This window comes from Garra rufa, unplaced genomic scaffold, assembly GCF_049309525.1.
Source record: "Garra rufa unplaced genomic scaffold, GarRuf1.0 hap1_unplaced_002, whole genome shotgun sequence".
Taxonomy (NCBI): Eukaryota; Metazoa; Chordata; class Actinopteri; order Cypriniformes; family Cyprinidae; genus Garra; species Garra rufa.
The window spans coordinates 8,043,703-8,063,657 of record NW_027394277.1 but is presented as its reverse complement, the minus strand read 5'-3'; the positions used below and the strand labels follow the sequence as shown (position 1 = coordinate 8,063,657).

The 19,955-nt window shown below is 40.2% G+C and overlaps 25 non-coding genes across 25 annotated transcripts; all 25 read left to right on the top strand.

Moving 5' to 3' along the window:
- The first annotated feature begins 657 nt into the window (after positions 1 to 657).
- On the top strand, positions 658 to 776 carry LOC141307364 (5S ribosomal RNA). The gene has a single exon (XR_012346317.1). It is a non-coding gene; the product is annotated as a 5S ribosomal RNA (ribosomal RNA).
- Positions 777 to 860: 84 nt separating this feature from the next.
- LOC141305863 (5S ribosomal RNA) lies at positions 861 to 979 on the top strand. Its single transcript, XR_012344826.1, has one exon. It is a non-coding gene; the product is annotated as a 5S ribosomal RNA (ribosomal RNA).
- Positions 980 to 1,063: 84 nt separating this feature from the next.
- Positions 1,064 to 1,182, top strand: LOC141305862 (5S ribosomal RNA). The gene has a single exon (XR_012344824.1). It is a non-coding gene; the product is annotated as a 5S ribosomal RNA (ribosomal RNA).
- Positions 1,183 to 1,935: 753 nt separating this feature from the next.
- On the top strand, positions 1,936 to 2,054 carry LOC141307113 (5S ribosomal RNA). The gene has a single exon (XR_012346069.1). It is a non-coding gene; the product is annotated as a 5S ribosomal RNA (ribosomal RNA).
- A 6,440-nt stretch (positions 2,055 to 8,494) lies between these two features.
- On the top strand, positions 8,495 to 8,613 carry LOC141305861 (5S ribosomal RNA). Its single transcript, XR_012344823.1, has one exon. It is a non-coding gene; the product is annotated as a 5S ribosomal RNA (ribosomal RNA).
- Positions 8,614 to 9,366: 753 nt separating this feature from the next.
- LOC141305860 (5S ribosomal RNA) lies at positions 9,367 to 9,485 on the top strand. The gene has a single exon (XR_012344822.1). It is a non-coding gene; the product is annotated as a 5S ribosomal RNA (ribosomal RNA).
- An 84-nt stretch (positions 9,486 to 9,569) lies between these two features.
- Positions 9,570 to 9,688, top strand: LOC141306761 (5S ribosomal RNA). Its single transcript, XR_012345719.1, has one exon. It is a non-coding gene; the product is annotated as a 5S ribosomal RNA (ribosomal RNA).
- An 84-nt stretch (positions 9,689 to 9,772) lies between these two features.
- LOC141306700 (5S ribosomal RNA) lies at positions 9,773 to 9,891 on the top strand. The gene has a single exon (XR_012345657.1). It is a non-coding gene; the product is annotated as a 5S ribosomal RNA (ribosomal RNA).
- A 753-nt stretch (positions 9,892 to 10,644) lies between these two features.
- Positions 10,645 to 10,763, top strand: LOC141305859 (5S ribosomal RNA). Its single transcript, XR_012344821.1, has one exon. It is a non-coding gene; the product is annotated as a 5S ribosomal RNA (ribosomal RNA).
- A 753-nt stretch (positions 10,764 to 11,516) lies between these two features.
- On the top strand, positions 11,517 to 11,635 carry LOC141305856 (5S ribosomal RNA). The gene has a single exon (XR_012344819.1). It is a non-coding gene; the product is annotated as a 5S ribosomal RNA (ribosomal RNA).
- Positions 11,636 to 11,719: 84 nt separating this feature from the next.
- LOC141305855 (5S ribosomal RNA) lies at positions 11,720 to 11,838 on the top strand. The gene has a single exon (XR_012344818.1). It is a non-coding gene; the product is annotated as a 5S ribosomal RNA (ribosomal RNA).
- A 753-nt stretch (positions 11,839 to 12,591) lies between these two features.
- LOC141305854 (5S ribosomal RNA) lies at positions 12,592 to 12,710 on the top strand. The gene has a single exon (XR_012344817.1). It is a non-coding gene; the product is annotated as a 5S ribosomal RNA (ribosomal RNA).
- A 753-nt stretch (positions 12,711 to 13,463) lies between these two features.
- LOC141305853 (5S ribosomal RNA) lies at positions 13,464 to 13,582 on the top strand. The gene has a single exon (XR_012344816.1). It is a non-coding gene; the product is annotated as a 5S ribosomal RNA (ribosomal RNA).
- Positions 13,583 to 13,666: 84 nt separating this feature from the next.
- Positions 13,667 to 13,785, top strand: LOC141305852 (5S ribosomal RNA). The gene has a single exon (XR_012344815.1). It is a non-coding gene; the product is annotated as a 5S ribosomal RNA (ribosomal RNA).
- Positions 13,786 to 13,869: 84 nt separating this feature from the next.
- On the top strand, positions 13,870 to 13,988 carry LOC141305851 (5S ribosomal RNA). Its single transcript, XR_012344813.1, has one exon. It is a non-coding gene; the product is annotated as a 5S ribosomal RNA (ribosomal RNA).
- Positions 13,989 to 14,741: 753 nt separating this feature from the next.
- On the top strand, positions 14,742 to 14,860 carry LOC141305850 (5S ribosomal RNA). The gene has a single exon (XR_012344812.1). It is a non-coding gene; the product is annotated as a 5S ribosomal RNA (ribosomal RNA).
- Positions 14,861 to 14,944: 84 nt separating this feature from the next.
- On the top strand, positions 14,945 to 15,063 carry LOC141305849 (5S ribosomal RNA). The gene has a single exon (XR_012344811.1). It is a non-coding gene; the product is annotated as a 5S ribosomal RNA (ribosomal RNA).
- Positions 15,064 to 15,816: 753 nt separating this feature from the next.
- Positions 15,817 to 15,935, top strand: LOC141305848 (5S ribosomal RNA). The gene has a single exon (XR_012344810.1). It is a non-coding gene; the product is annotated as a 5S ribosomal RNA (ribosomal RNA).
- Positions 15,936 to 16,019: 84 nt separating this feature from the next.
- Positions 16,020 to 16,138, top strand: LOC141305847 (5S ribosomal RNA). The gene has a single exon (XR_012344809.1). It is a non-coding gene; the product is annotated as a 5S ribosomal RNA (ribosomal RNA).
- Positions 16,139 to 16,222: 84 nt separating this feature from the next.
- LOC141305844 (5S ribosomal RNA) lies at positions 16,223 to 16,341 on the top strand. Its single transcript, XR_012344807.1, has one exon. It is a non-coding gene; the product is annotated as a 5S ribosomal RNA (ribosomal RNA).
- A 753-nt stretch (positions 16,342 to 17,094) lies between these two features.
- Positions 17,095 to 17,213, top strand: LOC141307487 (5S ribosomal RNA). The gene has a single exon (XR_012346439.1). It is a non-coding gene; the product is annotated as a 5S ribosomal RNA (ribosomal RNA).
- An 84-nt stretch (positions 17,214 to 17,297) lies between these two features.
- On the top strand, positions 17,298 to 17,416 carry LOC141305843 (5S ribosomal RNA). The gene has a single exon (XR_012344806.1). It is a non-coding gene; the product is annotated as a 5S ribosomal RNA (ribosomal RNA).
- Positions 17,417 to 18,169: 753 nt separating this feature from the next.
- Positions 18,170 to 18,288, top strand: LOC141305842 (5S ribosomal RNA). Its single transcript, XR_012344805.1, has one exon. It is a non-coding gene; the product is annotated as a 5S ribosomal RNA (ribosomal RNA).
- An 84-nt stretch (positions 18,289 to 18,372) lies between these two features.
- Positions 18,373 to 18,491, top strand: LOC141305841 (5S ribosomal RNA). Its single transcript, XR_012344804.1, has one exon. It is a non-coding gene; the product is annotated as a 5S ribosomal RNA (ribosomal RNA).
- Positions 18,492 to 19,244: 753 nt separating this feature from the next.
- On the top strand, positions 19,245 to 19,363 carry LOC141305840 (5S ribosomal RNA). Its single transcript, XR_012344802.1, has one exon. It is a non-coding gene; the product is annotated as a 5S ribosomal RNA (ribosomal RNA).
- Positions 19,364 to 19,955: the final 592 nt, after the last annotated feature.

Sequence of the window (19,955 nt, the reverse complement as noted above, 5' to 3'; positions counted from 1 at the left end):
TTTAAGTGTTTTACATGTTTTTTAGGCCATTTTATTACTCTTAACATTTTAAGTGAGTGTGTGTCTTTAAAAAATGGATGGTTGGCCTGCCATGTGACTAGACACATGACAGGAAGCAGGAAGTACAACTGTATAAGAGAGCAGCATGACAAACAAAGGACAGTCACCAAACTGTTGGATTGAGGAGTTGCTAATTTTAGAGCTCACCTTTCCATTCACCACCTGCAAACTTTGGATTACACTTTCTGTGGATTGTATATACACCGGTGGACACTCACATTGGACTTATCAACACACTGGGATTCTTGGACTGTTTTTAGGGTATGGACAAATGAACTGTATTCTTTTAACAGCGTTTACCTCGTTTTATCGTGTTGTTTTAAAGTCTTTTATGTGAACCTTGTAAATAAACCAAATCTATTTAAACCAATCTTCTTTTATGTCTCATTCTTTTAACCACTAGTCATCTCTCACAGTTAAATCTGATCCCATTTTAGTCTTGTAACTCGGCTGATAAGGCCGATTGTTACACTTGGATGGGAGACCGCCTGGGAATACCAGGTGCTGTAAGCTTTTGCCTTTTCTTCACTATTTATATAATATGCTGGCTTTTACGGAGGCTGATCTTTAAATAGCCCACTTTTTGGAGCAGCCCTCGCTTACGGCCATACCGCGCTGAGAGCGCCCGATCTTGTCTGATCTCGGAAGCTAAGCAGCGTCGGGCCTGCTTAGTACTTGGATGGGAGACCGCCTGGGAATACCAGGTGCTGTAAGCTTTTGCCTTTTCTTCACTATTTATATAATATGCTGGCTTTTACGGAGGCTGATCTTTAAATAGCCCACTTTTTGGAGCAGCCCTCGCTTACGGCCATACCGCGCTGAGAGCGCCCGATCTCGTCTGATCTCGGAAGCTAAGCAGCGTCGGGCCTGCTTAGTACTTGGATGGGAGACCGCCTGGGAATACCAGGTGCTGTAAGCTTTTGCCTTTTCTTCACTATTTATATAATATGCTGGCTTTTACGGAGGCTGATCTTTAAATAGCCCACTTTTTGGAGCAGCCCTCGCTTACGGCCATACCGCGCTGAGAGCGCCCGATCTCGTCTGATCTCGGAAGCTAAGCAGCGTCGGGCCTGCTTAGTACTTGGATGGGAGACCGCCTGGGAATACCAGGTGCTGTAAGCTTTTGCCTTTTCTTCACTATTTATATAATATGCTGGCTTTTAGAAAGACGTGTTTTACCGCTCTATTTATTACAATCATTTAAATGTATTATAGAGTTTTAAGTGTTTTACATGTTTTTTAGGCCATTTTATTACTCTTAACATTTTAAGTGAGTGTGTGTCTTTAAAAAATGGATGGTTGGCCTGCCATGTGACTAGACACATGACAGGAAGCAGGAAGTACAACTGTATAAGAGAGCAGCATGACAAACAAAGGACAGTCACCAAACTGTTGGATTGAGGAGTTGCTCATTTTAGAGCTCACCTTTCCATTCACCACCTGCAAACTTTGGATTACACTTTCTGTGGATTGTATATACACCGGTGGACACTCACATTGGACTTATCAACACACTGGGATTCTTGGACTGTTTTTAGGGTATGGACAAATGAACTGTATTCTTTTAACAGCGTTTACCTCGTTTTATCGTGTTGTTTTAAAGTCTTTTATGTGAACCTTGTAAATAAACCAAATCTATTTAAACCAATCTTCTTTTATGTCTCATTCTTTTAACCACTAGTCATCTCTCACAGTTAAATCTGATCCCATTTTAGTCTTGTAACTCGGCTGATAAGGCCGATTGTTACACTTGGATGGGAGACCGCCTGGGAATACCAGGTGCTGTAAGCTTTTGCCTTTTCTTCACTATTTATATAATATGCTGGCTTTTACGGAGGCTGATCTTTAAATAGCCCACTTTTTGGAGCAGCCCTCGCTTACGGCCATACCGCGCTGAGAGCGCCCGATCTCGTCTGATCTCGGGAGCTAAGCAGCGTCGGGCCTGCTTAGTACTTGGATGGGAGACCGCCTGGGAATACCAGGTGCTGTAAGCTTTTGCCTTTTCTTCACTATTTATATAATATGCTGGCTTTTACGGAGGCTGATCTTTAAATAGCCCACTTTTTGGAACAGCCCTCGCTTACGGCCATACCCCCACCTGAGGCGCTAGAGAGCAACAGGAAGTGGTTGGCAGCAGTTGGGAGAGGAAGGCTCTCCTCCATTTTGTGTTTAATTTTTGTTTGTTTTGTGAGTTGTAATACGTTAAGTTAGTTTTTTGTGTTTTTTGTCAACTTTTAAACCACCTAACAGCAGCATTCTTGCTGTCTGGAGGGTGGTTAGTTCCTTTTTTTTTTTTTTTTTTTTAATGGATGGATTAATTTCTATGAATATGGATTTGGCACGAGAGAAAAGGCAGCAAACAGAAAATGGACTGGATAAAAGACTACGAGAAAAGGATTACCCTAAAAAGGAGCAGAAACGGATTTACGCTAAAGAAGCAACCGTAGTGATTGATCTGACTGAAGTGCAGGATGGGAAAGCAGAAGACATTATTCAAGCACTGACAGACAAGATGGACGTGACGACTATACTTGCGGTAAGACCAAAAATGATGAGAGAATATGAAATAACATTGGAGAAAGAAGAAGATATTGAGAAACTAGCAGATGGATTGATGATAAAAGGAAAGACATGTGAAATTAAAAAGTTGAATAATAAAGAATTTGTTGTCTCTTTCATGCATCTGCCCGCTTACCTGGAGGACGACGTGGTTCTACAAAAGCTGGAGGGATGGGGGGTAACTCCCATCTCCCAGATCAAACGGAGATTTTATCCGGGCACCCGCATCGAGGATGGAACGAGATTTGTGAGAGTGCGATTCCCAAAAGAGGTGGCTTCTCTGCCCTATAGCACGAGAATGGAGACAGAAGAGGGGCCTCAGTATTTCAGGGTGATACACAGCCAGCAGGTGAGAACCTGTAGGCTGTGTATGAGCCCTGAACACCTGATGAAGGACTGCCCAGACTTCAAATGTTTCAAGTGCGAGGAGAGGGGCCACTTCGCACGGGACTGTAATGCAGTGAGGTGCCCGGACTGCAGGCTCGTACTAAATAAGTGCGAGTGCTGGTTCGGAGACCAGCAGGAGGATGACCAGGAGAGCGGGCAGATGCATGAGGGAGACAATGAAGAGGAGCCACGCGAGGACACGGGAGGAACACAAAGAGAGGGTATTGCAGGCACGGACATTGACGATGAAAGCGAAAGGACTGGAGTAATGCAGGACAACGACGAAACAGAGACACTGATGGAGACGACGGAGGATTTGCAAACAGAATTGGAAGAGTCAGAGGAGCAGGTCAACGAGGAAGGGAGAGTGGACAGAGACAGCGAAAACATTGATGATGGCGGCACCATGGGAATATCAAATAAAAGAAGAAGAAGAACTAAGGTAACACCAAATCTAGAGAAAGCCAAAAGGAAAGTTTTAAAACAAACATGTGAGGAGAAACAGGACAGTGGAGATACTGGAAAGGAAGGGGAGGCCATGAGCTGACAAAATGGGGACTTTATGGCTTTTAGTTTATTTTATGGTGTTGAAAATTGTGACTTTTAATGCTAGAGGACTAATGAATGGTTTTAAATTTGAAAAGATGAAGGAACTGTGTAAAAATGAGGATGTGATTTTATTGCAAGAGACAAACTGGAAAGAGAATCGTATGGAGGATTTTAAAAAAAGATGGGAAGGGGAATTACTCTTTAATAACGGAGAAGGAAAAATTGGAGGAGGAATGGCGATTTTAATAAGAAAAGACAGAGGTATCAAGACAAAGCATTTGTATAGTGATAAAAAAGGAAAATGTATGGTTGTAGAAATGGTGATGGAGGAAGAAAATTTTATTTTAGGGAACGTGCATGCTCCGAATGAAGAAAAAGAAAAGAAAATGTATTTTAATGTTTTAGCCGATGTAATTGAAAAATGGGGGAAGGTGGTGATTGCAGGGGATTTTAACACAGTTTTTAGCAAAATGGATATGGCAAACGGGATGGTTTTTAAAACGGATGGGGGCAGAAAAGAACTAAAGTCGTTGATGGAAGAGAAAAATATGATTGATGTGTGGAGGGAAAGAAACGAGAAAAAGAAGGAATTTTCAAGAAGACAGTTGGTGGGGAATTTTATGTGCCAAACCAGAATAGATTATTTCTTAAGTACTAGAAATCTGGAATGTTTTATTGACAGAATAGTTTATAAAGACACAACCTTAAGCGATCACAAAATGGTTTTAATGGTGATGGATTTTAAAAGAGAAACGAAGGGACCTGGAGTGTGGATCTTAAACACTGATGTTTTAAAAAATGAAAGTTTTAAAAAAGAGATTGAAAATATATTAGATGAGAGGAAAAAAGATCTGATGTATATGGAAGACAAAAGGCAATGGTGGGAAAACGTAAAGTATCAGATAAAGAAATATTCAATAAACTACTGTAATTTGTTACAAAAGGTTAAAAGAACTAAGGAGAAAGAAGTAAGGAGAACATTAAAAGAGGAGTTAAATAAAAATGAAGTAAATGTACAAAAAGTAATTCAATTTGAAAATACATTGGGAAAAATAGAAGAGGAGAAATGCAAAGGGGCGATGTTAAGAAGCAAAGCAAAATACATGGTGGAAGGAGAAAAATGTAACAGATTCTTTTTTAATCTTGAGAAAAGCAGGGGGAAAGCGGAAATAATTAAAGAACTTAAAAGTAAGGATGGGAAAGTGGTGTCAGATACAGAGAGGATTTTAAAAGAAGTGAAAACATATTATGAGGAATTGTTTAAGTCAGAGGGAGGAGATGAGGAAAAACGGAAGATTTTATTACAACAAATAGCAAGGAAAGTTGGTGAGGAGGATAAAAAGGATTGTGAAAGCGAAATAACAACAGAAGAAATTAAACAAGCCATAAATCAATTAAGAGTGAAGAAAAGCCCTGGAATAGATGGTATTGGAAGCGAGTTTTACAAAGTTTTTAAAGAAAAGGTAGTTGGGATTTTAAATGAAATTTATGAAGAAGTGTTCAAAAAAGAAAGAGTAAACCCAAAAATGGGGCTAGGATTAATGAAAATAATATACAAGAAAAAGGGAGACAAAAATGAACTGAAGAATTTTAGACCCATTACAATGTTAAACACTGATTTAAAAATTTTAGCAAAGGTCTTAGCGAATAGGTTAAAAAAAGTCATGCCAAATATAATAGAAACCAACCAAGCATATGGAGTAAAGGGGAGGGATATAGCAGACATTACAAGCAGCATAAGAGATATAGTGGGTTATATAAAAGAAAAAGAAAGGAGCGCATACATTATAAGTATGGACTTTGAAAAGGCGTTCGACAGAGTCGAACATGGGTTTTTATTTGCGATTTTAAAAGAATTTGGTTTTGGAGATAATTTTATAAAATGGATCTCAATTTTATACAGGGATATTTTAACAAAAGTAAAATGCAATGGATTTTTAACTCAACCTTTTAAAGTTTCAAGATCTATAAGACAAGGGTGTCCATTGTCAGCACAGTTGTACTCTTTGGTGGCAGAACCTTTAGGGCTTTTAATAAACAGAGAAAAAAGAATAAATGGAATAAAAATGGAAGAGGGAAAAGAGTTAACACAAATATTTCAATACGCTGATGACACGACAGTTGTGGTTGAAAATATAGAAAGTGTTAAAAGAGTGATAGAGAAAACAACATTTTATTGTGAGGGTTCAGGTGCAAAAATAAATGAAGAAAAAACTGTATATATGAAGTTTGGAAGGGCCGAGATTTTAACGGGGCTTTTTAGGTTTAAGGAGGTTCAAGAAATGAAGATTTTAGGGGCAATATTAGCAAGGAATGAAAAGGAGGCAATTGACAATATGTGGGAAGAGACGGTAGGAGGGATGGAAAGAAGACTTATTTTTTGGAGAAACAGATCTTTAAGTTTGAAAGGGAAAATTTTAATTGTAAATATGTTAATGTTATCCAAAATGTGGTACAATTTACATGTCATGCCATTGCCAGATTGGGTTTTGAAGAGAATAAAGAAAAGTGTTTTAGAATTTCTATGGGACAAAAAGCCTCCAAGAATTGCATATCTTACATTGATAGGGAAACCAGAAGAGGGAGGAATGGGGTTGGTCGACGTAGAGCAAAAAATGAAAAGCATGAGGGTAAAAGTGGTAAGGAAATATTTGGATGACACGAACAATGCAGAGTGGAAGAAAATAATGAGCTTCTATTTAAACAAATGTGGGAATTTTAATTTAGGGGAAGACATTTTATGGATGAAGCTGAAGAATTGGATGATGGAGGGGATCCCACAGTTTTATAAAGAGGTTTTAAATGCTTGGAGGCTTTTTTTAACAGAGGTGGATTTTAATCCAGAGGGGAGGGAAAGGATTTTAAATCAACCTCTGTTTTTAAATGGAAAAGTAAAGATACAAGAGCATGACCTCTATTTTAAGAAATGGTTGCAAGTGGGGATTGTGAAGGTAAGGGATGTTTTATGGGAATATAAAGAGGGATTTTTACCACTTCAAGTGATTATAGATGCGATGGGGGAGGGGAAGGAGGATTTTAATGTAATGTTTTTAAAAAGACAATACGAAGAGGTAAAAAAAGCAATCCCTGGAGAATGGCTGGATGATCTTAACAAGAGGGAAGAAAAGGAGAACAAAATGAATGTGTTTTTAAAATGTAAAGACAAGTTGGTGAATTTTAATTTGGGTACTGTTAAAATGTTTTATGGTTTTTTTATGAAAAGAATTTTTAAAAAACCTGTTGCCAATCAATTCTGGATAAGGCATTTTAACGAAATTGAAGAAAAAGATATCTGGAAGCATATGGCATGGAAATGGTTGGATGTAGATCTAGAATGTTTTGATTATTTTATTAGACAAAATGTGATTTTTACGGAAATGAGATTGTGTGCTATGCAGAAAGAAACAAATGCTCAATGCAAAGTTTGTAAAACAGAAGATGAGGGAATTTTACATTTGTTTTTATTCTGTAAGGAGTTGATCCCATTTTTTAACGAATTTAAGAAACTAATCAAAGATTTAAGAGGTAACGAAGAGGATTTTAATTGGAGTAGAATGTTTATGTTGGGAATAGCAGAGAATAAACCAAACAAGAAACTCATTAATTTGTTTTTAATTGTGGCAAAAAAAGCTATATGGAAAAGAAGGAATATAGCGAAAAACAGAGATTTTGTTTTAAACCTTTGGTTTCTTTTTAAATGGATGGCAGAAGATCATGTCAAAATGCTGTACAGTTATTTTAAATCAGAAAATATTATGGGAGATTTTTATGAAATTTTCACAAAAGATGTCATATGTATTTTAAAAAATATGCACTTTTACATGCCAGGGGAAGATGAACTTTTGTTGGTTTAGCTTTTAGGCTTTTATTTGTTGTTATGATTGGGTTAAAAAGATGCTTGTGTCATGTAATATTTACGAATGTTTATTTACGAACAATGCTAAATACTCGGAAATTGGTGATAACGGTTTTGTTGTGTATTGGGTTCTTCTTCAGTAGTAATGAAAATGTATTATTGATTTGTGTATTCAATGTGTATTCAAATATATAATGATTTTTGTACAATAAAAAAAAAAAAAAAAAAAAAAAGAGCGCCCGATCTCGTCTGATCTCGGAAGCTAAGCAGCGTCGGGCCTGCTTAGTACTTGGATGGGAGACCGCCTGGGAATACCAGGTGCTGTAAGCTTTTGCCTTTTCTTCACTATTTATATAATATGCTGGCTTTTAGAAAGACGTGTTTTACCGCTCTATTTATTACAATCATTTAAATGTATTATAGAGTTTTAAGTGTTTTACATGTTTTTTAGGCCATTTTATTACTCTTAACATTTTAAGTGAGTGTGTGTCTTTAAAAAATGGATGGTTGGCCTGCCATGTGACTAGACACATGACAGGAAGCAGGAAGTACAACTGTATAAGAGAGCAGCATGACAAACAAAGGACAGTCACCAAACTGTTGGATTGAGGAGTTGCTCATTTTAGAGCTCACCTTTCCATTCACCACCTGCAAACTTTGGATTACACTTTCTGTGGATTGTATATACACCGGTGGACACTCACATTGGACTTATCAACACACTGGGATTCTTGGACTGTTTTTAGGGTATGGACAAATGAACTGTATTCTTTTAACAGCGTTTACCTCGTTTTATCGTGTTGTTTTAAAGTCTTTTATGTGAACCTTGTAAATAAACCAAATCTATTTAAACCAATCTTCTTTTATGTCTCATTCTTTTAACCACTAGTCATCTCTCACAGTTAAATCTGACCCCATTTTAGTCTTGTAACTCGGCTGATAAGGCCGATTGTTACACTTGGATGGGAGACCGCCTGGCAATACCAGGTGCTGTAAGCTTTTGCCTTTTCTTCACTATTTATATAATATGCTGGCTTTTACGGAGGCTGATCTTTAAATGGCCCACTTTTTGGAGCAGCCCTCGCTTACGGCCATACCGCGCTGAGAGCGCCCGATCTCGTCTGATCTCGGAAGCTAAGCAGCGTCGGGCCTGCTTAGTACTTGGATGGGAGACCGCCTGGGAATACCAGGTGCTGTAAGCTTTTGCCTTTTCTTCACTATTTATATAATATGCTGGCTTTTAGAAAGACGTGTTTTACCGCTCTATTTATTACAATCATTTAAATGTATTATAGAGTTTTAAGTGTTTTACATGTTTTTTAGGCCATTTTATTACTCTTAACATTTTAAGTGAGTGTGTGTCTTTAAAAAATGGATGGTTGGCCTGCCATGTGACTAGACACATGACAGGAAGCAGGAAGTACAACTGTATAAGAGAGCAGCATGACAAACAAAGGACAGTCACCAAACTGTTGGATTGAGGAGTTGCTAATTTTAGAGCTCACCTTTCCATTCACCACCTGCAAACTTTGGATTACACTTTCTGTGGATTGTATATACACCGGTGGACACTCACATTGGACTTATCAACACACTGGGATTCTTGGACTGTTTTTAGGGTATGGACAAATGAACTGTATTCTTTTAACAGCGTTTACCTCGTTTTATCGTGTTGTTTTAAAGTCTTTTATGTGAACCTTGTAAATAAACCAAATCTATTTAAACCAATCTTCTTTTATGTCTCATTCTTTTAACCACTAGTCATCTCTCACAGTTAAATCTGATCCCATTTTAGTCTTGTAACTCGGCTGATAAGGCCGATTGTTACACTTGGATGGGAGACCGCCTGGGAATACCAGGTGCTGTAAGCTTTTGCCTTTTCTTCACTATTTATATAATATGCTGGCTTTTACGGAGGCTGATCTTTAAATAGCCCACTTTTTGGAGCAGCCCTCGCTTACGGCCATACCGCGCTGAGAGCGCCCGATCTCGTCTGATCTCGGAAGCTAAGCAGCGTCGGGCCTGCTTAGTACTTGGATGGGAGACCGCCTGGGAATACCAGGTGCTGTAAGCTTTTGCCTTTTCTTCACTATTTATATAATATGCTGGCTTTTACGGAGGCTGATCTTTAAATAGCCCACTTTTTGGAGCAGCCCTCGCTTACGGCCATACCGCGCTGAGAGCGCCCGATCTCGTCTGATCTCGGAAGCTAAGCAGTGTCGGGCCTGCTTAGTACTTGGATGGGAGACCGCCTGGGAATACCAGGTGCTGTAAGCTTTTGCCTTTTCTTCACTATTTATATAATATGCTGGCTTTTACGGAGGCTGATCTTTAAATAGCCCACTTTTTGGAGCAGCCCTCGTTTACGGCCATACCGCGCTGAGAGCGCCCGATCTCGTCTGATCTCGGAAGCTAAGCAGCGTCGGGCCTGCTTAGTACTTGGATGGGAGACCGCCTGGGAATACCAGGTGCTGTAAGCTTTTGCCTTTTCTTCACTATTTATATAATATGCTGGCTTTTAGAAAGACGTGTTTTACCGCTCTATTTATTACAATCATTTAAATGTATTATAGAGTTTTAAGTGTTTTACATGTTTTTTAGGCCATTTTATTACTCTTAACATTTTAAGTGAGTGTGTGTCTTTAAAAAATGGATGGTTGGCCTGCCATGTGACTAGACACATGACAGGAAGCAGGAAGTACAACTGTATAAGAGAGCAGCATGACAAACAAAGGACAGTCACCAAACTGTTGGATTGAGGAGTTGCTAATTTTAGAGCTCACCTTTCCATTCACCACCTGCAAACTTTGGATTACACTTTCTGTGGATTGTATATACACCGGTGGACACTCACATTGGACTTATCAACACACTGGGATTTTTGGACTGTTTTTAGGGTATGGACAAATGAACTGTATTCTTTTAACAGCGTTTACCTCGTTTTATCGTGTTGTTTTAAAGTCTTTTATGTGAACCTTGTAAATAAACCAAATCTATTTAAACCAATCTTCTTTTATGTCTCATTCTTTTAACCACTAGTCATCTCTCACAGTTAAATCTGACCCCATTTTAGTCTTGTAACTCGGCTGATAAGGCCGATTGTTACACTTGGATGGGAGACCGCCTGGCAATACCAGGTGCTGTAAGCTTTTGCCTTTTCTTCACTATTTATATAATATGCTGGCTTTTACGGAGGCTGATCTTTAAATAGCCCACTTTTTGGAGCAGCCCTCGCTTACGGCCATACCGCGCTGAGAGCGCCCGATCTCGTCTGATCTCGGAAGCTAAGCAGCGTCGGGCCTGCTTAGTACTTGGATGGGAGACCGCCTGGGAATACCAGGTGCTGTAAGCTTTTGCCTTTTCTTCACTATTTATATAATATGCTGGCTTTTAGAAAGACGTGTTTTACCGCTCTATTTATTACAATCATTTAAATGTATTATAGAGTTTTAAGTGTTTTACATGTTTTTTAGGCCATTTTATTACTCTTAACATTTTAAGTGAGTGTGTGTCTTTAAAAAATGGATGGTTGGCCTGCCATGTGACTAGACACATGACAGGAAGCAGGAAGTACAACTGTATAAGAGAGCAGCATGACAAACAAAGGACAGTCACCAAACTGTTGGATTGAGGAGTTGCTAATTTTAGAGCTCACCTTTCCATTCACCACCTGCAAACTTTGGATTACACTTTCTGTGGATTGTATATACACCGGTGGACACTCACATTGGACTTATCAACACACTGGGATTCTTGGACTGTTTTTAGGGTATGGACAAATGAACTGTATTCTTTTAACAGCGTTTACCTCGTTTTATCGTGTTGTTTTAAAGTCTTTTATGTGAACCTTGTAAATAAACCAAATCTATTTAAACCAATCTTCTTTTATGTCTCATTCTTTTAACCACTAGTCATCTCTCACAGTTAAATCTGATCCCATTTTAGTCTTGTAACTCGGCTGATAAGGCCGATTGTTACACTTGGATGGGAGACCGCCTGGGAATACCAGGTGCTGTAAGCTTTTGCCTTTTCTTCACTATTTATATAATATGCTGGCTTTTACGGAGGCTGATCTTTAAATAGCCCACTTTTTGGAGCAGCCCTCGCTTACGGCCATACCGCGCTGAGAGCGCCCGATCTCGTCTGATCTCGGAAGCTAAGCAGCGTCGGGCCTGCTTAGTACTTGGATGGGAGACCGCCTGGGAATACCAGGTGCTGTAAGCTTTTGCCTTTTCTTCACTATTTATATAATATGCTGGCTTTTACGGAGGCTGATCTTTAAATAGCCCACTTTTTGGAGCAGCCCTCGCTTACGGCCATACCGCGCTGAGAGCGCCCGATCTCGTCTGATCTCGGAAGCTAAGCAGCGTCGGGCCTGCTTAGTACTTGGATGGGAGACCGCCTGGGAATACCAGGTGCTGTAAGCTTTTGCCTTTTCTTCACTATTTATATAATATGCTGGCTTTTAGAAAGACGTGTTTTACCGCTCTATTTATTACAATCATTTAAATGTATTATAGAGTTTTAAGTGTTTTACATGTTTTTTAGGCCATTTTATTACTCTTAACATTTTAAGTGAGTGTGTGTCTTTAAAAAATGGATGGTTGGCCTGCCATGTGACTAGACACATGACAGGAAGCAGGAAGTACAACTGTATAAGAGAGCAGCATGACAAACAAAGGACAGTCACCAAACTGTTGGATTGAGGAGTTGCTAATTTTAGAGCTCACCTTTCCATTCACCACCTGCAAACTTTGGATTACACTTTCTGTGGATTGTATATACACCGGTGGACACTCACATTGGACTTATCAACACACTGGGATTCTTGGACTGTTTTTAGGGTATGGACAAATGAACTGTATTCTTTTAACAGCGTTTACCTCGTTTTATCGTGTTGTTTTAAAGTCTTTTATGTGAACCTTGTAAATAAACCAAATCTATTTAAACCAATCTTCTTTTATGTCTCATTCTTTTAACCACTAGTCATCTCTCACAGTTAAATCTGATCCCATTTTAGTCTTGTAACTCGGCTGATAAGGCCGATTGTTACACTTGGATGGGAGACCGCCTGGGAATACCAGGTGCTGTAAGCTTTTGCCTTTTCTTCACTATTTATATAATATGCTGGCTTTTACGGAGGCTGATCTTTAAATAGCCCACTTTTTGGAGCAGCCCTCGCTTACGGCCATACCGCGCTGAGAGCGCCCGATCTCGTCTGATCTCGGAAGCTAAGCAGCGTCGGGCCTGCTTAGTACTTGGATGGGAGACCGCCTGGGAATACCAGGTGCTGTAAGCTTTTGCCTTTTCTTCACTATTTATATAATATGCTGGCTTTTAGAAAGACGTGTTTTACCGCTCTATTTATTACAATCATTTAAATGTATTATAGAGTTTTAAGTGTTTTACATGTTTTTTAGGCCATTTTATTACTCTTAACATTTTAAGTGAGTGTGTGTCTTTAAAAAATGGATGGTTGGCCTGCCATGTGACTAGACACATGACAGGAAGCAGGAAGTACAACTGTATAAGAGAGCAGCATGACAAACAAAGGACAGTCACCAAACTGTTGGATTGAGGAGTTGCTAATTTTAGAGCTCACCTTTCCATTCACCACCTGCAAACTTTGGATTACACTTTCTGTGGATTGTATATACACCGGTGGACACTCACATTGGACTTATCAACACACTGGGATTCTTGGACTGTTTTTAGGGTATGGACAAATGAACTGTATTCTTTTAACAGCGTTTACCTCGTTTTATCGTGTTGTTTTAAAGTCTTTTATGTGAACCTTGTAAATAAACCAAATCTATTTAAACCAATCTTCTTTTATGTCTCATTCTTTTAACCACTAGTCATCTCTCACAGTTAAATCTGATCCCATTTTAGTCTTGTAACTCGGCTGATAAGGCCGATTGTTACACTTGGATGGGAGACCGCCTGGGAATACCAGGTGCTGTAAGCTTTTGCCTTTTCTTCACTATTTATATAATATGCTGGCTTTTACGGAGGCTGATCTTTAAATAGCCCACTTTTTGGAGCAGCCCTCGCTTACGGCCATACCGCGCTGAGAGCGCCCGATCTCGTCTGATCTCGGAAGCTAAGCAGCGTCGGGCCTGCTTAGTACTTGGATGGGAGACCGCCTGGGAATACCAGGTGCTGTAAGCTTTTGCCTTTTCTTCACTATTTATATAATATGCTGGCTTTTACGGAGGCTGATCTTTAAATAGCCCACTTTTTGGAGCAGCCCTCGCTTACGGCCATACCGCGCTGAGAGCGCCCGATCTCGTCTGATCTCGGAAGCTAAGCAGCGTCGGGCCTGCTTAGTACTTGGATGGGAGACCGCCTGGGAATACCAGGTGCTGTAAGCTTTTGCCTTTTCTTCACTATTTATATAATATGCTGGCTTTTACGGAGGCTGATCTTTAAATAGCCCACTTTTTGGAGCAGCCCTCGCTTACGGCCATACCGCGCTGAGAGCGCCCGATCTCGTCTGATCTCGGAAGCTAAGCAGCGTCGGGCCTGCTTAGTACTTGGATGGGAGACCGCCTGGGAATACCAGGTGCTGTAAGCTTTTGCCTTTTCTTCACTATTTATATAATATGCTGGCTTTTAGAAAGACGTGTTTTACCGCTCTATTTATTACAATCATTTAAATGTATTATAGAGTTTTAAGTGTTTTACATGTTTTTTAGGCCATTTTATTACTCTTAACATTTTAAGTGAGTGTGTGTCTTTAAAAAATGGATGGTTGGCCTGCCATGTGACTAGACACATGACAGGAAGCAGGAAGTACAACTGTATAAGAGAGCAGCATGACAAACAAAGGACAGTCACCAAACTGTTGGATTGAGGAGTTGCTCATTTTAGAGCTCACCTTTCCATTCACCACCTGCAAACTTTGGATTACACTTTCTGTGGATTGTATATACACCGGTGGACACTCACATTGGACTTATCAACACACTGGGATTCTTGGACTGTTTTTAGGGTATGGACAAATGAACTGTATTCTTTTAACAGCGTTTACCTCGTTTTATCGTGTTGTTTTAAAGTCTTTTATGTGAACCTTGTAAATAAACCAAATCTATTTAAACCAATCTTCTTTTATGTCTCATTCTTTTAACCACTAGTCATCTCTCACAGTTAAATCTGATCCCATTTTAGTCTTGTAACTCGGCTGATAAGGCCGATTGTTACACTTGGATGGGAGACCGCCTGGGAATACCAGGTGCTGTAAGCTTTTGCCTTTTCTTCACTATTTATATAATATGCTGGCTTTTACGGAGGCTGATCTTTAAATAGCCCACTTTTTGGAGCAGCCCTCGCTTACGGCCATACCGCGCTGAGAGCGCCCGATCTCGTCTGATCTCGGAAGCTAAGCAGCGTCGGGCCTGCTTAGTACTTGGATGGGAGACCGCCTGGGAATACCAGGTGCTGTAAGCTTTTGCCTTTTCTTCACTATTTATATAATATGCTGGCTTTTACGGAGGCTGATCTTTAAATAGCCCACTTTTTGGAGCAGCCCTCGCTTACGGCCATACCGCGCTGAGAGCGCCCGATCTCGTCTGATCTCGGAAGCTAAGCAGCGTCGGGCCTGCTTAGTACTTGGATGGGAGACCGCCTGGGAATACCAGGTGCTGTAAGCTTTTGCCTTTTCTTCACTATTTATATAATATGCTGGCTTTTAGAAAGACGTGTTTTACCGCTCTATTTATTACAATCATTTAAATGTATTATAGAGTTTTAAGTGTTTTACATGTTTTTTAGGCCATTTTATTACTCTTAACATTTTAAGTGAGTGTGTGTCTTTAAAAAATGGATGGTTGGCCTGCCATGTGACTAGACACATGACAGGAAGCAGGAAGTACAACTGTATAAGAGAGCAGCATGACAAACAAAGGACAGTCACCAAACTGTTGGATTGAGGAGTTGCTAATTTTAGAGCTCACCTTTCCATTCACCACCTGCAAACTTTGGATTACACTTTCTGTGGATTGTATATACACCGGTGGACACTCACATTGGACTTATCAACACACTGGGATTCTTGGACTGTTTTTAGGGTATGGACAAATGAACTGTATTCTTTTAACAGCGTTTACCTCGTTTTATCGTGTTGTTTTAAAGTCTTTTATGTGAACCTTGTAAATAAACCAAATCTATTTAAACCAATCTTCTTTTATGTCTCATTCTTTTAACCACTAGTCATCTCTCACAGTTAAATCTGATCCCATTTTAGTCTTGTAACTCGGCTGATAAGGCCGATTGTTACACTTGGATGGGAGACCGCCTGGGAATACCAGGTGCTGTAAGCTTTTGCCTTTTCTTCACTATTTATATAATATGCTGGCTTTTACGGAGGCTGATCTTTAAATAGCCCACTTTTTGGAGCAGCCCTCGCTTACGGCCATACCGCGCTGAGAGCGCCCGATCTCGTCTGATCTCGGAAGCTAAGCAGCGTCGGGCCTGCTTAGTACTTGGATGGGAGACCGCCTGGGAATACCAGGTGCTGTAAGCTTTTGCCTTTTCTTCACTATTTATATAATATGCTGGCTTTTACGGAGGCTGATCTTTAAATAGCCCACTTTTTGGAGCAGCCCTCGCTTACGGCCATACCGCGCTGAGAGCGCCCGATCTCGTCTGATCTCGGAAGCTAAGCAGCGTCGGGCCTGCTTAGTACTTGGATGGGAGACCGCCTGGGAATACCAGGTGCTGTAAGCTTTTGCCTTTTCTTCACTATTTATATAATATGCTGGCTTTTACGGAGGCTGATCTTTAAATAGCCCACTTTTTGGAGCAGCCCTCGCTTACGGCCATACCGCGCTGAGAGCGCCCGATCTCGTCTGATCTCGGAAGCTAAGCAGCGTCGGGCCTGCTTAGTACTTGGATGGGAGACCGCCTGGGAATACCAGGTGCTGTAAGCTTTTGCCTTTTCTTCACTATTTATATAATATGCTGGCTTTTAGAAAGACGTGTTTTACCGCTCTATTTATTACAATCATTTAAATGTATTATAGAGTTTTAAGTGTTTTACATGTTTTTTAGGCCATTTTATTACTCTTAACATTTTAAGTGAGTGTGTGTCTTTAAAAAATGGATGGTTGGCCTGCCATGTGACTAGACACATGACAGGAAGCAGGAAGTACAACTGTATAAGAGAGCAGCATGACAAACAAAGGACAGTCACCAAACTGTTGGATTGAGGAGTTGCTCATTTTAGAGCTCACCTTTCCATTCACCACCTGCAAACTTTGGATTACACTTTCTGTGGATTGTATATACACCGGTGGACACTCACATTGGACTTATCAACACACTGGGATTCTTGGACTGTTTTTAGGGTATGGACAAATGAACTGTATTCTTTTAACAGCGTTTACCTCGTTTTATCGTGTTGTTTTAAAGTCTTTTATGTGAACCTTGTAAATAAACCAAATCTATTTAAACCAATCTTCTTTTATGTCTCATTCTTTTAACCACTAGTCATCTCTCACAGTTAAATCTGATCCCATTTTAGTCTTGTAACTCGGCTGATAAGGCCGATTGTTACACTTGGATGGGAGACCGCCTGGGAATACCAGGTGCTGTAAGCTTTTGCCTTTTCTTCACTATTTATATAATATGCTGGCTTTTACGGAGGCTGATCTTTAAATAGCCCACTTTTTGGAGCAGCCCTCGCTTACGGCCATACCGCGCTGAGAGCGCCCGATCTCGTCTGATCTCGGAAGCTAAGCAGCGTCGGGCCTGCTTAGTACTTGGATGGGAGACCGCCTGGGACTACCAGGTGCTGTAAGCTTTTGCCTTTTCTTCACTATTTATATAATATGCTGGCTTTTACGGAGGCTGATCTTTAAATAGCCCACTTTTTGGAGCAGCCCTCGCTTACGGCCATACCGCGCTGAGAGCGCCCGATCTCGTCTGATCTCGGAAGCTAAGCAGCGTCGGGCCTGCTTAGTACTTGGATGGGAGACCGCCTGGGAATACCAGGTGCTGTAAGCTTTTGCCTTTTCTTCACTATTTATATAATATGCTGGCTTTTAGAAAGACGTGTTTTACCGCTCTATTTATTACAATCATTTAAATGTATTATAGAGTTTTAAGTGTTTTACATGTTTTTTAGGCCATTTTATTACTCTTAACATTTTAAGTGAGTGTGTGTCTTTAAAAAATGGATGGTTGGCCTGCCATGTGACTAGACACATGACAGGAAGCAGGAAGTACAACTGTATAAGAGAGCAGCATGACAAACAAAGGACAGTCACCAAACTGTTGGATTGAGGAGTTGCTAATTTTAGAGCTCACCTTTCCATTCACCACCTGCAAACTTTGGATTACACTTTCTGTGGATTGTATATACACCGGTGGACACTCACATTGGACTTATCAACACACTGGGATTCTTGGACTGTTTTTAGGGTATGGACAAATGAACTGTATTCTTTTAACAGCGTTTACCTCGTTTTATCGTGTTGTTTTAAAGTCTTTTATGTGAACCTTGTAAATAAACCAAATCTATTTAAACCAATCTTCTTTTATGTCTCATTCTTTTAACCACTAGTCATCTCTCACAGTTAAATCTGATCCCATTTTAGTCTTGTAACTCGGCTGATAAGGCCGATTGTTACACTTGGATGGGAGACCGCCTGGGAATACCAGGTGCTGTAAGCTTTTGCCTTTTCTTCACTATTTATATAATATGCTGGCTTTTACGGAGGCTGATCTTTAAATAGCCCACTTTTTGGAGCAGCCCTCGCTTACGGCCATACCGCGCTGAGAGCGCCCGATCTCGTCTGATCTCGGAAGCTAAGCAGCGTCGGGCCTGCTTAGTACTTGGATGGGAGACCGCCTGGGAATACCAGGTGCTGTAAGCTTTTGCCTTTTCTTCACTATTTATATAATATGCTGGCTTTTACGGAGGCTGATCTTTAAATAGCCCACTTTTTGGAGCAGCCCTCGCTTACGGCCATACCGCGCTGAGAGCGCCCGATCTCGTCTGATCTCGGAAGCTAAGCAGCGTCGGGCCTGCTTAGTACTTGGATGGGAGACCGCCTGGGAATACCAGGTGCTGTAAGCTTTTGCCTTTTCTTCACTATTTATATAATATGCTGGCTTTTAGAAAGACGTGTTTTACCGCTCTATTTATTACAATCATTTAAATGTATTATAGAGTTTTAAGTGTTTTACATGTTTTTTAGGCCATTTTATTACTCTTAACATTTTAAGTGAGTGTGTGTCTTTAAAAAATGGATGGTTGGCCTGCCATGTGACTAGACACATGACAGGAAGCAGGAAGTACAACTGTATAAGAGAGCAGCATGACAAACAAAGGACAGTCACCAAACTGTTGGATTGAGGAGTTGCTCATTTTAGAGCTCACCTTTCCATTCACCACCTGCAAACTTTGGATTACACTTTCTGTGGATTGTATATACACCGGTGGACACTCACATTGGACTTATCAACACACTGGGATTCTTGGACTGTTTTTAGGGTATGGACAAATGAACTGTATTCTTTTAACAGCGTTTACCTCGTTTTATCGTGTTGTTTTAAAGTCTTTTATGTGAACCTTGTAAATAAACCAAATCTATTTAAACCAATCTTCTTTTATGTCTCATTCTTTTAACCACTAGTCATCTCTCACAGTTAAATCTGACCCCATTTTAGTCTTGTAACTCGGCTGATAAGGCCGATTGTTACACTTGGATGGGAGACCGCCTGGCAATACCAGGTGCTGTAAGCTTTTGCCTTTTCTTCACTATTTATATAATATGCTGGCTTTTACGGAGGCTGATCTTTAAATGGCCCACTTTTTGGAGCAGCCCTCGCTTACGGCCATACCGCGCTGAGAGCGCCCGATCTCGTCTGATCTCGGAAGCTAAGCAGCGTCGGGCCTGCTTAGTACTTGGATGGGAGACCGCCTGGGAATACCAGGTGCTGTAAGCTTTTGCCTTTTCTTCACTATTTATATAATATGCTGGCTTTTAGAAAGACGTGTTTTACCGCTCTATTTATTACAATCATTTAAATGTATTATAGAGTTTTAAGTGTTTTACATGTTTTTTAGGCCATTTTATTACTCTTAACATTTTAAGTGAGTGTGTGTCTTTAAAAAATGGATGGTTGGCCTGCCATGTGACTAGACACATGACAGGAAGCAGGAAGTACAACTGTATAAGAGAGCAGCATGACAAACAAAGGACAGTCACCAAACTGTTGGATTGAGGAGTTGCTAATTTTAGAGCTCACCTTTCCATTCACCACCTGCAAACTTTGGATTACACTTTCTGTGGATTGTATATACACCGGTGGACACTCACATTGGACTTATCAACACACTGGGATTCTTGGACTGTTTTTAGGGTATGGACAAATGAACTGTATTCTTTTAACAGCGTTTACCTCGTTTTATCGTGTTGTTTTAAAGTCTTTTATGTGAACCTTGTAAATAAACCAAATCTATTTAAACCAATCTTCTTTTATGTCTCATTCTTTTAACCACTAGTCATCTCTCACAGTTAAATCTGATCCCATTTTA